Source organism: Simochromis diagramma, unplaced genomic scaffold (assembly GCF_900408965.1).
Source record: "Simochromis diagramma unplaced genomic scaffold, fSimDia1.1 OVJJ01000343.1, whole genome shotgun sequence".
Taxonomy (NCBI): Eukaryota; Metazoa; Chordata; class Actinopteri; order Cichliformes; family Cichlidae; genus Simochromis; species Simochromis diagramma.
In genome coordinates this window covers 173,287-190,506 of record NW_024386831.1, presented here as the reverse complement: position 1 = coordinate 190,506, position 17,220 = coordinate 173,287, and the positions used below count along the sequence as shown (strand labels likewise).

At 38.2% G+C, this 17,220-nt stretch overlaps 1 protein-coding gene across 2 annotated transcripts in view; it reads right to left on the bottom strand.

The window, feature by feature from the left end:
* Positions 1 to 16,867, bottom strand: part of thsd7ba (thrombospondin, type I, domain containing 7Ba) — a 183,885-nt gene extending 167,018 nt beyond the window's left edge. For both annotated transcript variants that reach the window (XM_040027377.1, XM_040027378.1), the window contains exon 1: positions 16,340 to 16,867. The gene's annotated coding sequence lies outside the window, so the exon portion shown is untranslated. The remainder of the gene's footprint in view (positions 1 to 16,339) is intronic.
* Between the last annotated feature and the right edge of the window lie 353 nt (positions 16,868 to 17,220).

Below are 17,220 nucleotides of genomic sequence, written 5' to 3'. Positions count from 1 at the left end.
ATTCCGCTTTTATGCCGAGGTTGTAAATGATACAACTAATTACAAGTAATAAATGACCGTGATGGCAGAGTTTATTCGTGAGATTAAATCCTGATGCTCCATCTGCCAGTTAAAGAAAACACGACGTAAAGTCAATGAGCACTCTAATGTAGATTCACGTACCATCTGTGGCTTCAACATGACCACCTGAATTTTCCCCAACATTCCCAGCACAGTGATCAAATCAGCTTATACTCTCAGACAGTGTCACAAAGAACTCTAATGATTTCTTGCTATGCCCCTTCCTTTCTAATGCTGCAATTTCAAAAAGAGGACTTGGAAGAGCTTAAACACAATAATTCTCTCTGTCTAATAAAATGCAAGGAACTGACTTATCTTATGTAACTTGTTTTTATCAATGGTGAGCCAAGCTTTCATTTCCACACAGAGTGAAAGTCTTTAAAATACAAAAAAATGAAATGAATTCCATGTCAAATAACATGTGATAAGAGGTGTGACACAATCGTTAGTACTCTCACTTCACAGCAAGACTGATCCTAATTCAAACCTCATGGGCCTTTCTGTGTTGAGTTTGCAAGTTCTCCCTGTGCCTGCGTAGGTTTCCTCTGAGTACTCCAGCTTCTTCCCATAGTTGAAAGAAATGCTTGCTAGGTTACCTGATGATTCTAAATAGACTTTGTGTGATCGTCTCTTTATGTTAACCCTAGGTGCACACTGTCTCTTGCCTTATGTAGAGCTACAGGTTCTTGTGAAGTTGGATAAACTGATAAGATAAGAAAGCTGATGGATTATAAATTCACATTTTAATTTTTTTTATTTTCGACTTAATAATGCACAGTTTTATATGTAAAATGTCAAATAGATGGTAAGTAAAGGCAGACTGTAAGCTGGCTGCAAGGGTTGCTGCATCTTGTTTTTGGAGTTGACAACTTGGAACTGGCACTGTGGATTAAGCCGTGACTCTGTCAAGTAGTATGCTAATGTGAACATATCTTGTTTTTATAGAATCATGAATAAATCAACTAGAACTGCCATGTGGCACTTGTATGCCAATCAGTGCACCTTTGGTTTTCCATCAGCATCATTTGGCACTTTGGACAGTCTCCAAAGGGACTGTTACGGGGTTTTTTAGATTTTACTTTTTTTTTTTTAGATTTCCCAATAGGCCACGACTGTGATGACATCATCTGTCAATATATGGTTTGCTTTAGAAACAACACCTTGAAGTCCGGTGTGAGCCATTGACCAAAAAGCTGCAAGTGTTGTCAACAGCAGCAATAAAGCATTTTTCCTTCTATTTAGGTTGTGCCCACTGGAATCTTATTCAGCTGTTATTATTTACTCTAAATAATTATTCAACTGTAGCACCAGCAATGTGCTGATAACCCTTTACATATTTTTCTTGACACGACAGAATAGACAAACTTGTATTATATTTTACATAATGTTAGTAAACTATGTATATCTTTGTGAGAGCTATTACAATGACACGTTTTAATTGCCATGACTAAAGTTGATGCACATGATGTTTCCAAGAAAGAACAAACATGTGGTTTCTTAATAAGTTCACGCTCAGTGTTTGTATCCAAGAAACCCGAATTTTCATGCATATGTACCTGCTCTGGTACCTACAAGGATATCTACTTCATATTTGATTGTGAATTACTGGGTTTGTTAACACACACAACATATATCACGTATATATTTTTGATCTTTTCCAGTGTCATTGCTAAAAATGGCAGATGTGGTTATTGTTAACGAGAGCAAAGAGCAGTTATATCTTATAGAACATGCAGTGTGACCATGACTTGGAGGAGGCATTACTCATCAAGGTTACCAGCCTTATGTTGAAGAGCCCTCCTGGGTTTGATAAGAATACAGAGTGCATGTTCTTAGCATTTGTAAAACTAATTTTGCTGTTGCAAAATACATTCCAATGTGTTCAGCAGTGTATGCTTTCATCTATAGCTCTTTCTGTATCTGTCCATTAAGCTAGGATTTGCAAACCTAATTGCAGCTTTTCTCTGCGAAACCAAAAATTAAAAAGTTAAAGTATAAAGTTAATGTACAGCCTCCCTTTAAAAACAAGCAATTTAACATTGTAACCTTTATATGCATAAATTAGATCGTTAAAAGCCCAATTGATTAATTAATTCAACAATGACTAAAAAAAATATATCAGTTTTTAGTAATATTTCTAAATCTAAATAATGCAGAGAAATGTAATAATTGAAAGATTAAAATTAGGTTTTGCTTTCCAGATTGGCCTCATGATGTGAGTGGTGCCTTATGGGTAGACAGTCCTACAGCTGAGTCACAAGTTTTGCTTGGAAGCAGGATTTTACTTGGCATTAAAGCATTTTAAGAAAAACAGATTCGAGATTAAGATTAAGTTATAATACAGGAGAAGTTAGTTGTTTAGCCATTCATGGATCAGAGCATTTATGAGAGTATTAACATTAGAATACCAATGCTCAGGGGTCAAAATGCCTCCGATTATCTCTCCAAATGCAGGTAAAGACTAGGATGAGTTGTCAGCAACTGGCCAAGTGCATCACTACTGATTTCTTTTTCGCTCTGACTCTTTACATGGTTGTTACTACGTTATGTTGCTAAACTAATGGTCTTCTTCCCTGAGAATTTAAGCCTATAATGCCCTTGATAGATGATACATGAGTTTACATGAGTTGATATTTGAAACATGAGTTTCTGAGACCTCTATCTCATCGGCATGATCAATACTTGCTATAATTTCAAAATGTTATGGAAAAAACTCTTTTTTTTGTCTGAAATTAACATTGTTGTTAACAAAAAAAGTTGCCAAAAACATGTATCAAATGCGTTACAAAAAATATAATAAATGTATAATAAAAATATATCGTACACAACAAGATATAGCAAAAAAAAAAGAAAGCGTATTTTGTTATAAGGGTTAAAAAACATCTCAGTTCCAAATAAATCAGAATTTTTTGATGGGTTGGGTCTTACAGGGTTATGAGTCCAAGACAGTATTTTCTTCAGTTTGTTGTGATACTAGAGCTGTCACAACTGCACTGACGCTGCTCTAATGAAGACACTTGTGCATGACAAGGCAATGTATGGAGACCTGCCATTGGGAAAACAATGTTAAGCAGGGGAGAACAAAAGACCAGTGTAGAAGCCTCCAGTCCTCTGTAGAACACCTTTCTCAGCTAAAACTCTTTTCAGTGGCACTAAGCAATTCACATGTTGCCACACCATCAAACATTACAGCTTCTACACCCTAACATGCTATTACAACCTGCTTCTTCATTTAAGGGGTTGGAGGCGTATAGCTTGTTTATAAATAACAAAAGATATAATTTATGAACAAGAAAAGAATGCACCCGAAAACGCTGGGTTGCAAATTATACAATTTATAATATATGGCCTCATATACCTTATTTAAGATAATAAATAAGAATGATCCAGACATATTATCCAGACATATTTAATCTCTCATTTTTAAATGTCTTTTTCAATCCATTTCAGAATAACATCAATAGGAAAATGAAAAACTATGAAAAAATAACAATGTATGAGCACGAGAAAGGGTTTGCTCCAAGAAAGTAAAAGCTATTTGAGAAGAAAATCCACAGGGTGGCAAATTTGAAACTTTAAGTGGTCTAATCCTTGCGCCTTTGTATTATTTACTGAGGCTGAGGATGACATATTGCAGATAGATGACAGAATGTCATAGCTCTTTTTTTTTTTTAATTTAAAATGTTACATCTCTTTCATGAAGGCAATTCATTGCTAAACATTCATCAACACAACAAAGGGTCCTGCACGTGGACCATTGATGAATAGTCTAGCTCTTAAAAATCTAAATTGCCTTTGATTAACCAAAATTACTGTAGGCAATTATACAGCAGCATGATATGAATTGACGACATTTTTTATTATTTTGTGATACTAAAAGGCAAATGTCAATCAGGCTTTTAGAAACAACAGGATTTTTAAAAATCGGTTTCATGTGAAAATATAAATCAACAAACTAATCATGTTTTGATTTTCTTTACTTTCTTTCTTTAGTTCAGGGTCAAGGCGGGGGTGGAGGGGGGTCACCTGATGTTGACCCTTAGGTGAAAGGCGGGGTACACCCTGGAGAGGAAGTATGGGCATCACAGGGTGAACTCAGGCAGATAGGGATACATTCTCAGATCTATACCTACAGCCAATTTAGAATCACCAATTAGCCTAACAAGCTATGGAAGGAATCTGAAAACAACTCATCCAGGTACAGGGAAAACGTGCTAAGTGCACACAAAAAGGTTGCAGCCAACCAAAAGCTGCAAACCAGGACCTTGTTTCTGTGAGACAACTGTGCCACAACAAATATTTTTCTTCTCAAATCTTCATGAGCTATAAACTGAGTAAAATATTTAACAATTAAAACACCAGGCCGTCTAGAGTCCATGACGTGGATGTGATGTGGATACCAATAAGCACCAGCATACCCTGGCACTCGTAACTGTGCCACATTTGTGTAAGGAGAGATTTCCACTCCAACGTTCTGGTGCTTGGCCAGAAGGCACTCAGCACCAGCACAGCCAGTGAGTGCCAGCCATTATCCCATTGTTTGGAGGCACACAGCTTGTCCTAATTAGATGCAAAAGAGCAGAGAAACTGTATCTAGCACTACAAATGAGGAGAGAGAAACATGTCTTACAGCCTGTTGCTGCAGGTTGAAGTGTAATAAAATAATGAACTATCACAGGAGCTTCTCCTGTAGAGAGCAGAGCACATCAACAGGCGGCCTTTTGAAGCAGGCAGCTGCCGTGGAGAGCAAAGGGCCAATGCAGCATCGTGACAATGCAACACTGATTCTTGCACCTCAGGTGTCAGGGCAAAAGGGTGAAATACGATCGCTAAAAACGCATCCTCGCAGCATCTCGTCCACATGTCAACACGAGACCCAAACAGCAATAAGTGAATCAGTAGATGTTTTAAAAATGTTAGCTTATCTACCGTTAATTACATGTAGTGTGAATGAAGACAGAGTGTATCTACACAGAGAAGGAGTCCAGGAAGATAAGGACAACACTACATCAGAAGACAACCAGATGGAAAGACCAGAAACTCAAGCGACCAAGAAAAATGCACAAATCTTTTAATATCACCGATGGATTTTTCAAAACTTTTTAAAAAGTTGAGTTCTCATTGTCATTATACTCACGTTATATAAAATGCAATATTCAAAGACAGACAAAAATGAGGGTTGTTTAATGGAATGTACATCTGTGTGTGGGTGTTTTTGTCTGTTTATGCATAATGACACCGTACTAGCAATGTGGATGGCAATTAAGTAAATGAAGAAATAGGATTATATGGACTATGTGGATTTAACCAATATAACCATATACATCTGTACTTGCATAAAGCACTAACGTACAGCTATACATTAAGCAAAATATATTTTTTTGGAATGGCAATTTGCAGCTCCAGTACTAAATACATACTACCTGTGTAGCCAAAGCTACAATGATAGTGTTAAGAAAAAGCACGCACATCCATGAGCCACTCTATTGTATGCTGAGGAAACGCTCCCTTTCTACTGTTAATTTAGAGCTTGTCCTACTTTATTTATCAATAATGACAAATACATAGATGCACAGTTTGCCTCTAAACTACAGCAAATGAACTATTTACTCTTGCTCATGTAAATACACATATTGAGGACCTTATACATAGTTTAGAATAAGAACTGGGAAAAAGTAATAAAAAAACGAATTCAAAACACAAGCCAGTAACACACAAGGAGGATTAACAGACTCTCTGAAAACAAGGAAAGGGAAAGGTTGGCCTTAAATACTCCCACATGAGGTTGTCAAGGAAAGTGGACACGGGAGGATGACGAGACACAGCTGAAACTAATTAGAACAAGGCAGGAAAGTAAAACTAAATACAAGGCACACTAGACAAACTACTATCAAAATAAAACAGGAAGCAGTAACACAAAATAACTCCCCACTAAAAACAAAAAAAAAAAACAATCAAAAACAGACCATACCAATGGATGGCTGTAGATAATAACTGTTGTACCTCTTTTATAACCTCTTCCATACATACTGACAGTGATTTGAACTAAAAATTCATTTGAACAAATATTTTCACATTTGGATTCATCACTCCATGAGACCTGTTGCTGCTTATTTTATTTTCTTCTATTTATGATTTGGCATATCTTGGCCTCACTGTTACCCTTCAGCATGACTTTTTTCTCCTCCTCTCCTCTAGTTTCCTCATTTTTTTTTTAAAGACACACTGCACACCAAGCTGAGCTCCTAAATCTTAATCTAAAATTGGTTGTTTGCTAGATTGTCTATTATGTGTAGGCTTAACAAAGTAGAAAAACATTTCTGTGAAAATTATCAGGTACAAACACTCGACTGAATGTGAGTGAAAAAGTAGCCAGTGTCCAAAGAAAAACTGACAACTTTTCAAAAAGTCCAGAGAAATATTGCTCAAGACCACTTTAAAAATTACAAGAAATTCTGACTTTTTTTTCGAGTGAGACATAAAGTACACAGTAGTCTATGTAACATGAGTATAATTAGCATTTATAATAAGCATTAAATAATTAAAATGTAAAAATTCAGAAATATGATGAAATCTGCCTTAGGACTTCTTTATCTTTCAGTTTCACGTCAGATGATGTTTCCACTCACACCACAGATCACTGCAAATACTAAGTCACTGGATGAGATAGAGAGTAAATGCATTGCAAGGGAAATCATATTTGGCTGTGGTAACACCAAGTGAGCAACAGCGGATTTTTCTTAATACACTTTTTAAAAAAATTTCCCATCTCATTAGTAATTTCAGCTTGAAGACAGCTTCTTATCATGGTAAATTAGACAAGATGCAACAGCAGCATTTAAAAGAGCCTCAGCAAATCAAAAGAACGTTGATCTTAAGCAGCTCACTCTCACCTCTTCAGTCTACATTACTAAGTCTTAAAGTACACGCTCCCTTTAGTTGCCAGTCATTAGTTGTGACATCGCCTCTTTCTGAATCCATATCGCACAAAAGACTGTTCAAAACCGATTCGAACCCCGAATATCAGAGTAGCATCGCAACTGACTGACTGACTGCACATTTTCATAAGCAGAAACGGCATTCTTTCATCAGAGGTTGTGCGTTCTGTTCAGGTGAACAACTCCATCCCTTTCTCATTAAATGTAATTACCGCTGACACCTCAAAGACAGCAGCAGAATAACCAAGAAAAAAAACGCCAATTGAGACAGAATGTCTGTACAGGAGGCCAAGAAAAAGACACATTTGACCATTAAGAACGATTGTATTGCTGCACTAATTCTATTACGCGCAAGGAAGATTTAGTGAATATAGCCAGTGATCCAAAGTTAATTGGGGTGACAAAAGCAGGAGATCTAAGCTAAAGGCCAGTGAGCTGACTGGGTTTTGTGACAGACTCCTTCAGCTGCCTGACAACTACAAAACAGCCAACGAATAACCTGTGTGGCCAGATGGAAAGAACTATAGACAAATAAGCCGGCTACTTGACAAAGACTCTTAAGAGAAGGCATGTTCAAGCTTCTGCATTTGTATTCCAAGTGGATTGCAGGGTGGGGGCTAATGTAATTGAAAACTGTTGGGGTGTTGGGGGTCAGCAAATTCAATAGACTCTGGGAAAAAAAAAAAGTGTTTGTATTTTGGGTAGCAATGTGAAGTAGCAACAGCCCTGCAGAGAATTATGATTCTTCTGTCCAAATAATAGCTTCCATCCTACCCTCTATCAGTTTGATGTGAAGAGGAATAGGAGCATGAAATCATCACCACTAACCATGTCAAGGGTAGCATTTTCTAAGTGGTTTCCTCTAAGAAGGATTTCTTTATTTTAATGGAGTCAGGTGTTTTTAAGCTTAGGTGAAAAAGGGTACATTTTTTAAGTTGAGGTCAAAAGAGGTAACAATTGTTTCCCAGAGCCACACTTTGGTAGTTTATTTGTGAATGGGATCCTAATTCAACCACATAATTTTTATAGAAAATTAAAGGAGCAGCAACAAAATAAACCATTTGGGGGAAAAATAACATTTTTAAAGTCACCTTTTACAGTATTGTACCTCATAAAAGTTACACCATGATGCAAGTCTATATACATATATACAGTATGTCAGCTAATGTAGCAAGATAAATGACTCACTGGAAGCTCCAGTTACTCAACAAGCAAACACAGCAGCAACCTCTCAGGGGTTAGAAATGAAGACAATGTGGAAGTGCCAAAAACTTTAGTTGTCACGAGTGGCCATATCACGCTGGCTCTAAAAGCAGGTCTGTCCCCACAGAATTCCATGTAAAAATGGCTAACTTTGGAGCAGGAATAAGCATGTTTACAACCTGGTTCAATTTGGTTTTCTGTCTAACATACAGACTATAGATGTACCTTTTAGGCTCTCTAGCATTAGTTGTAACTTAGCATTCTGCCTTCGCTAGAATGTGCTCACGTCTGGCTCTAGAAAAGCCATGTTTCTGGCAGCCACAGTTTTGAAACTGAGGTATCTGAGTGCATATTTTAAAAGTAATCTTTGAGGATAACCTGCATATACATAGCCAAATGCTTGCAAGGTTTTTAAGTAATCTAGAATTCACCCTAAAATGAAACCAAACTCATATCTCCATTTTCCAGGGATAACTATCAAAGCAGTTTGTTAAGCTCCTTATTTATGAAAATCCATCTGTGGATTTTCTTAGGTGATTATCTAACTAAGGTCGCAGGGTTGTGAAGCCTATGCTGATGCCCCATCTAAACTGACATTTCCCAAAAGGCGTCACTAGTTCATCACACAGAGAAGCAGGCAATCACTCACACTCACTGCCAATTGATCCATCATAAATGTCTTTGGTGGCACAGGAAGAGCACACAAACTCCACACAGAAAGTCCTCGGCAGCAAATTCAAATCGTCTTCCTCTGAGGAGACAGTACTAACCACTGTGCCAGAAGTGTAAAAAAACTACATTTTAATATCACAAGAGCTCATGAATATAGCAATCAGACAAATAGTTGCTTATATAAACTGCAGCAAATGAACACATTTCTTTCTCTATTACTCTTCCCGAACAGTTTATGCCGTAATGCAGGTTACCCCAGATGAATGTAGTAGCTGTAACTGTAATTTATACTCTGTGCATACAGCATGTTTGCACTAGATGTGAGAATATTCTTTTTGTGGAGCTAAAATATGGAACCACCACTTGGTTCAGTTGTTAAGTATAGGTTTCCATTCTCTCCACAGACATTTAAAAAAATGCTAAAATAGCAGTTGCTTTGAAAAAGCTGAAAATTGCAGCTCTCTAACATAAAGGAGAGACATGCAATATTTTTTTCCCCCAAACTTGTACCTTAAAATGGCACATAACTGTAACAGCAAGACATTTCTTGTGTTATCACAATGTTTTTGCTTTTAATGTGCCATGTTATGGCATTAAATTCTCGACCCCAACCTGACCTAACCCAAAATATTTCGGATGCCAAATAAAATGGCAGGAAAAGGTTTAAAGAAGCACCAGATGCGCCTAAAATAGCATGATATTTATATACAATCCCATGTGATAATGTAGAAAAAGAAGAATTTAAACTCACACAGCAAACAAGCATTCCTTTAAAACCACCTGAAGACAGCAGGGTGTAAGTACATACCTAGGAGGAAAGAGTTTTTTAAAGTTATGTAACTCTTTAAAGGCCATACTCAGAATTGGAATTGAAAACATATCTTGGAAACATCATAGGGAAGCTGCAAAGCAAGGTGGAATATGAATTACTTTTCCATGAATGGCCCACACATGCTCAAATTAAAATAAATGGCAGCTAGCTTAATGATATAACTGCATGTGTCATGAGAAAGGTGCTTTCAGATGGAAGCAGTCTCCAATCTGAGGTCCACACCCTGCCGCATGTGAGAAACAAACACACCATCTGGGGTATCGATACAGTACATGTGCGCAATGAAGTAACCATGGGAACAGCAGAGTAATCAAACCCTCATGAAGGGATGTTTTCAATCAACAACAATGTATTCCCCACTCACTTTACTAGAGCAGTCCATAACAATATATAAAAGACATCATGCTCAATTCTGCCACCAGCTAATTTGATAAAGATAGCTAACTTTGGCTAGCATCAACACTCAAGCTAACCGTTCGCAATATTTAGTTTGTACAATCAGGATATCACATTTCTACTTTATTGCTGCACCATTTTTCAGTGACACACACATTTACAATATTGCTAGCTGTTGACACAATAAGAGCTGCTTTGATAGTACTCTGCCTTTACACAAAACATTACCAGAGGACACGGTCACAAGAGTACATTCTTCTCGTCTCAGAACAAACAGCTCGCTGAGCCTCCCTTTACTGACATGTGCCTTTTAGTTTATATCCCTGTAAATTTAAATATGTACATTACAGCTCCGGGCAGTACAACCCGGCCAAAATTAAATTTTCCTCCTTCTCGTGACCTCAACATAAAATGTGATCTCTGACAATTGTGATAAATCCCATGCTTCCACGGTGCGTGCACACAAGTCCCTCACTGCCCGCATGCTTCTCATTAAAAATGAATTGAATAGTAGCGGGTGTCGCTTTTCATGTGAAAAGGGTGTAAAGCAGTAAAGTGAGTGAAGGGGGAAATATATTACAGCCCAGAAACATTTTGCAGGCATACCAAACCCCTAAAGTGTTCCTGTTGGTTACAAACTGCTTTTGAACTTCCGTGATTTGATATTTCTCGAGATGAAGACATTGTCAAAACACATCCTGGCAGTTCTCTCCACAAAGTATTCAAATTAAACCATCAAAGGAGATACGTTATATTTTCTTAATGCAGATCTGTCATATATAGTAAATAGCTTTTAAAAAATTCAAGGGGATGCCTTTTTTGCTTTGGTTTGTGAATGCATTAAGAGGGGAAAATAAAATCAAAAACATGTCTGCTATTTTTTTTAAAAATATGTATCACAGTTGCATTTCAATCAGGAAAAAAAACAGGACTTTCTTCAGTTCAAACAAACAAACTAATGGACATACTTTCAAAAGGCCAATTTGGTTTCACCGATGACAGCCCTCTCTAAGAAAAAGATTTCTTTGAGGGAATTTCTACTATTTTATAGAATCTCTAACAATCTGTTGAGATGGTCAATACAACCATCCAGTATTATGTTGGGAACATATGTGCACATGTTTGTCTTGTTGTTCACAAATTTTAATAAACCAAAATGAAAAATAACAGAGAGGTTATCCAGTTAAATGCATGCCTTGACTATCAACTGACTGATTAAAGTGATTATGCATATATATCATTTGAGCACACAACAGTGTATCCATCCTGGGAAAGCATTCCTAATTTACCAACTGTGAAATTACGTCATCATTTTTGTCTGAGTATTTAAATTAAAATAGTACAAAAAAAACCCACATATACAGACTGATGGACTCTTTACAACCAATAATCAACTTTCCTCCAAAACATTGTCACAATTTATTGCTCATAGCCTCAAAATGAGCCGTGCCTCTCTGTCACAGTTGTGAACAGCATATTCACTGCAAACAACCCTTTTGAGAGCTTTTCAGATGCATCTAATCCTATTAACAGGGAGGTGTAATTGACAAATAACTTTGTACTTGCTCAGCACTCTCATTGCATCATATTACGGCAGAATAAACTGTAATATGAAGAGCCCTTAGCGATAAAGAAGTATGCACTAAGCCATCTGTCCTTTATCGTTTTATGATGCCAACGCTTTCACATAAAGAAAACAGTTGTGTAACATTTTACTTGCAGCCCAGAACACTTGCTCACAGTTCATGACTTCAAAAGAGAACTTATGTTTATTATTTAATACAAATGGAAGTGGCCACATGTGCTTGCTATACAGACGGAGAAACTGTGATCACTGTGATTTAGTCAAAAGAAATATTTTAATGCAAATTTGTTCATAAATATCACTTTGATTAGCTATATTATTTGAAACACCATAGGCATTTTCAAATACAGCATACACCTACACAGTGGAGAAGTTGCACTCAGTTAAGTTGCAATCACTGACTGCTGTTTTTCTCTATAGAGTTACTTAACAACAGTCTGTCTGATCAGAATGTGGGGCTGAGACACAAAAACTTTGGAGAACGTTTCTTAAATTATATTTTTAGCTGTATTTTATTACACGTGATCTTTCTAGTTTGTATGTAATCGTCAATCATCGACCACGGTAAAACCACCTGCTATCTTTTTCCAATTTTTCTTATGCCAGCTCTGACCCATCAGAGCATGGACACAGTGGGTCTGCGATATCCTGTGGTGTGTGTGGCACCAGGCTTTTGGCTGTATATCCTTTGGTTCCTGGTTGCAGTATGGGGCCTCGGTGGATCTGGCTTACATCTTGCAGATAATTGATCAGATTGGGATCGAGGGAGTTTGAAGGCTGGGTCAATGTCAATGCTGTGGGAGTGTGATTGATCTGGAACAATCCTTAAGTGGGTGGTCAGCCACATGAATATCAGCACACATGGAGAACATTGCATTATAATGAGATAATTTGTTTCACTGGTCAGCAGTTATAATGTTGTGGCTGGTCTGTGCATGATTTTGTAGGTCAACTCCCAAGACTGAAAAAGGAAGCCAATGTAAAATACCAATAAGTGCAGTATCCATCGAAATCTAGTTCAGTCTGGCTCCTAAATACAGTCCATTGCCATAGACTCCTTTGTTAAAATGACATCTTTACAAGGTTAAGAAACTTTACATGCTTCATATATGACTTACATGGTCCACAAAACTGGGCATCTCTCTGGATAGCTTCCTTCATAATAACTGTAATATAACTGCACTGTACTTTTGTGGGCTATGGGCATGGCCACTTTGTTTTGGGAAACCTGGCAATCAGTTTGCTGTAGCTACAGGTATCTGATGCACTCAACGTCCAATAATGGGAGACACTGGTAGACCTTTCCACCATGTTTGCCGCTTTGGTGGCCTTTGGAGCTTTTTAATGGACCTATCTGACAAAATCACTGCCCGCTGTGGTACAGACCATCCACAAAGTTTTGCTAAGTGAAGTTCTACTATTTTAACCTCTTACTTTGTGCTTATTAGATGTCTGTACCTTCATGTCCACCCATGCAGCTTCAAAATCAAGCTGATAGCTTATCACTACATCTTATCCCAATATAGCAACATCTGTCTTTGAAAACTTAAGAAGGTGCTGAGCGGTGAAAATGTGCAGTCTAAAACCAATGGGTGACTTTATGTTGGGTGCATCTATCTTCTAGACCCACGCATGTGTGGAAATGTACCTTCAGCTCATCTCAATCTGGTGATCAGTCAGACAGCAACTATTGTATGGATTGCCATGTACAGACATTCAGAATAGTAATAAGAAGAAGGTTTATTGTGCTTGAGTTTCACAAATGCTAGTATGCTACAATGTTAAACCCAGATGGTGAACATGGCAAACATGACATCTACTTTAATAGCCAAACATGTCAGTATCCCTGTGAGGATATTAGCTCAAAGCACCTAACATGTGTTCTTTAACAAGTAAAAATGGGCCAATCTGTAAATTTAAATTATACAGGGACTTTAAATGACATAGGGCACACTGGAGACAAATATACCTTAAATTGGAGAATTCATTGCTCAGTTAGCGTTTCCCTGCGCTGACTGACTGCCAGATGAAGTCTGATTGCCAAGAAACGCTTCCATCTACTTTACAAACTGTAATCTAATCCTCCTACCTTGACTCCTAGTTATGTGCCCTTATAGCCTTGTAAAAGATTAATTATTGCATAAAGCCACCATTATTAGTAGCATCCCGCGATGCTGCAAAAATGGATCCAGCACACAAGTGATACCTCAACCCCATGCACATGTGCATGCAGACACATGCGCACTCAACCTACACAGAAGTCACACTTTTCATTCCAAATATTTCTTTTTTGAAATCAAACCAGTGAAATCTGTGGGGTCCCTCTGTCTGTAATTCAGCCACATCCACCAGTATAAGTGCGCACAACACGCTGCCTGCCTCCTTGAGTCCAATATACCACCCTCATATTTCAATCAATAATCAGGTGGGGATACAATTAGTAACTTGGAAGGCTTGTGAGAGTCACGTGACGGATCAATCGAGCAGAGAGGCGGCGCACTCATTGAGGTGATTCACAGCCCAACAGTTTGTCCCACGCTCAGCCTGAATCCATGCCGTCTATCTTCTTTATATGAAGCTTTCAAGGCTGGAAATATGCATCTGTCAAATGTCCCCCATTACTCCGGCTGCCTGTCACACCTGGGGCAGCTCACAACCAACCAGAAAAAAAGACTGAGTGTAGCTGTCAGCACAGAACCCTCAGCGGACTGAAAAGGCACCAGCTTCCCCATTTCTCTGTCTCTCATTTCCTCAAAACGCGGATATTTTTCTGGGTCTCCAGCTGAATGCTGGGTTAATGAAAGAGGCTGTGTCAGGCAAGCTGAGGCAGCTTCTTTTTGCTCTAGAAAACATTAACACATTTGGTAACCTATATGGCCAACATACAGCGCATACTGCACAAAAGGCGTTTACATCTCTTGGTTTGTAGTTCTGTCACTGATTTTGTATCATTAACAGATGTCAAAAAAGCCCATACCATGCCTTTCGTAGTTGCTGTGTGCAGTGTGGGTTGCATTGCCAAGCAAACAGCATAAATGCCTCAGAACTGTTGTGGAATATGGCAAGTCTGGTTAAAATGAGCAAGTTTTCTGTGTGTGTCCATAAATTAAAATGCAGTTTCAGCTCCAGCTGTTAGTGTTTCCACTGCAGTGTATCTGGTTGTTCTCTCACCTCAACAACCAGTGTCTTTTCACATCACAAAGCTATTTCTCTCATTTCTCTCCACAGTCCAAGAGAGCGCTGCAAACTATGTCATGAATGAAATATAAGCACACCGCTGTATTACTTATGAGACCCGACGCAACTTTGCTCAGAGCTATTTTCAGATTTCATTTAAATTCATCAGTATGATGAATATTCTTACACCACAGAAACGACCAATAGGGCATCGGTCCTCGAGAAAATATTAGCTAAAGATGAACTTGAAAGATTACTTATCAGCAAAGACCACCTTTCAACATTCATCATTACAGCAAAGGCTCTCTTGCAAAGGTGCTCCAAAGCAGACAAACCCACCATGAGACATGATTTAAGTGACACTAATGTGCTTCACTGTTGCATTGCACAAGTACAATTGCATGGTCCTATTGTTTATTTAAACTTCAAAGGCTAAGCGTTGCTCATGGGGCAGTCTTAAACTCATTTTAACATCTCCGAAATGAGGGAGGCAAAAAGCAAGGTCTGCTTCTGTAATTTATGCAAATTTATATAGTCATTTGCATTTATAAAGATTACACTTTGAAAGGGAACTGTTTTCACAAATGCTATATCCATGACCAGCAATTACTATATAGTTAACACTATGACCTAACCTTCTCTTATAACACGCAGTTGTAGAAAAATCTACTGATTCTCTCACTTGCTCATTTCGGTAGACATAGATTTGCAATGTAACCATCTTAAGACAAGATTAAAAGAATACATTAAAAAAAAATCTAGTCAGTCATACTGTATAGCCTCAGATGTTCTCACAGACTCTGAAGAAGAGAAAAACTGTTCTTGCATAGAACACTAATAGCTTTACTATCGTGTTTTTCTTTGTTGTACACAAAGTCACATGTGATCACTCTATAAATATACCAAAGAGAAAAATATCTTTGTTCAGGAAGGATGACAGGTCCTGATAAACTGCGTCCGCTGGGCACCTGCCGATCTGTGAACACTTGAGCTTCCCTAACTCTTAACTCACTTTGTACCACCAGCTTCGACCAGCGAAAGCCCATTTGCTTCTCTGTTTTGTCCCATGCTGCAGGCTTTATTTCTCATTCTTTCAGCCTCATTGCTCATCTTTGTTTAATACATAATATCCGTGTTTTCCTTTTTATCTAAGGGTATATTCAGTCCTACCTATCATGTACACTCCTCTGCCTGTAGTAAAATTCCTGAAGTTGTTATTGTCACAACTTATTAGCAATAAAAGCACTTACAAGATGACATTTGAGTTCCTCAACTTTGCTCAGACTGTCTCTCTTAAAATAATCAGACCTCCACTTCAAATTCATCACGGCAAACAGAGCAAGGAGAAACTAGAAATGTGGAGAAATCAATTTGTCCACTACGGGAAGCAAGCAATCAGGCTTTATGCTTTAAATTTTATGAACCCTCATTGCAAAGCGAAGAAAAAACAAACCAAAAAGAAAAAAAGGGTCTTACCTGAGCTCTTGCTGATGCTGATGCTGTAACAGATCCTATCTGTGTCTATGGTTCAGAATCACAGAGAAAGAAGGAGAAGAGAGAAGGGGGGAAAGGCAAGGAGAGAGGAGGGGCAAGCAGAGCGCAGAGAAAGAGAGGGAGCAGGAGGAATCAGGGAGAAGGCGAGAAAGTGTCTGTGGACCAAACGGGAGAAATAGCCAGAGAGGAGACAGCAGGGATAGTGGTGCTCTCACACAGCGCGGCGTTACACTGAAGGGGATGTGCTGGCTCTCGGAGGTGGTACTTCTCAGCCAAATGACATCTGCCTCCCTCTTAAAAACCATTGGCTAAAAGGAATGATTTCCTAATAAGCCATCCCTGCTGTCTCCAAGTGAACACACCCCCTCCTTCTTTCCCACTGCATATGCATACGCAGATGTATGCACACCCACCCACTCCAACACACACATAGACACGCATACACACCTACACATGCACAAAGACACAGACCGATATTCTTTTTTCCGTGCAGTCTGCAAAGATTGTCTTTGCCACTTCATTTGCCCTATTTTTCCTCCTCCTAGGCACTTTCCCGTTTCTTTATTCTCTGAGGTCCCCCGCTACATACGCATTGTCATTTATCACAATTGTTGCAGAAAGTGTTTTTGTCTTTCAATTCAAAATTGCTTCCCCTTTCAACTATGTCTTTTTTTTTTTGCAGGATACTCTTTGCCTTTTTCCAATAGCTTTCAAAAACTTAGACACTATAAGTGGCGCTTTGTGATCTATATATTGTAAAGACTTACCCTTTTTACCTATGTTGGTTTTTTGGCCATTATGGAGAGAATGGCTCTTTAGCTCTTTTAGCTTGTAAGAAAAAAATAACTCATTCACTGCTTTTA